We start from the raw sequence: 1,138 nt of genomic DNA on the forward strand, positions 1-1,138 counted from the left end.
GGTGGGTTTGAACCACCAGCTGTCTGGTTAGCAGGCAAGTGTCTTAGCCACTATGCTACCAGAGCTCCCTGTGTTAAGCATTTTTAATTTTTGTGGTTGTCAGGAGCCTCAACAGAACAGGCGCAGTATCCAGCAAGTAGAGAGGCCTGAAGAGAGGATGACAGGTCAGGGTGGGAGACTTGTCATTCACTCACGTGGACGTAGAAATGAAAGTATACAGCAAACTAAGAGCTCACACAGACTAAGGAGTGGTCTGTGAAGAATGGAGAAAACAGGAGTATCAGGATGGAGACAAGAGCTGAAAAATCTGGTGTGTGAAGTTGAGAGGTGTAGGAGGCTGAGAAGGGAGACAAAACTCTTTGAAGAAGAGAGATGAGTGGGTCAAAGGTGACTTCTGAGCTGGGGAGATTTGCTTTAGGACATCAGTAAACAGGATTAGGAAGAGAGAAACTCCCACCACCACAAAAGATTCTTCCTCAGGAGGGGAGAGTTTTTTGACCACTGGTAAATTTGGGCAAGAACTGATTAAATCTTCTTAGTGAGGTTGATGAGCTTCTTCCAACAGGTTCTTGTCAGGAGAGATGACTATATTAGGTGTTCACATTGTAAAGAAAATCTGTTACACAGCATACATAATCCATGCCTCTGCATCAATTCTTTTATGAGCTACTACAGTGTTTTTTTTTTTTTTTTTCCAATGAAGAACAAGGAGAATCCTATTTAAATATACAGAGAAGGAGATCTGGGCCAGTCCCAGGGGGGACAACTTCCTACCCTGTTAAGAGACGCAGGGGGATAATACTGAGCTGGATTATGAAAGATCCATTTCCCTGCGAGCTCTAAGAATCCGCTCAAAGTAGACATAGCTCCATCTGCCTCTCCTGGATCACAATGCGCGGATGTCTCTTCTCCAGAAGGCTGTGGGCTAGATTCCACGGCCTTTCCTTCCCTTCCCAGGCAGCACCCGGGTGTGCATGCTGGAATTGACCAAGGATAGGGCCAAAGGGCAGGAGGAGGTGTCCAGCAACTTAGGGGTGGCGTGTCCCCTTTAAGAGCGGCAGCGCGGAGGTGGCGCGCGCTCAGCCGGCCGGCCCGGGTCCCGCCCCTTTCCCGTGAGCCCTCAGGGAGTGGTCCGACC

Source organism: Orycteropus afer, unplaced genomic scaffold (genome assembly GCF_000298275.1).
Source record: "Orycteropus afer afer isolate SDZICR_OR568_19922 unplaced genomic scaffold, OryAfe1.0 scaffold00571, whole genome shotgun sequence".
In the NCBI taxonomy this organism is placed as follows: Eukaryota; Metazoa; Chordata; class Mammalia; order Tubulidentata; family Orycteropodidae; genus Orycteropus; species Orycteropus afer.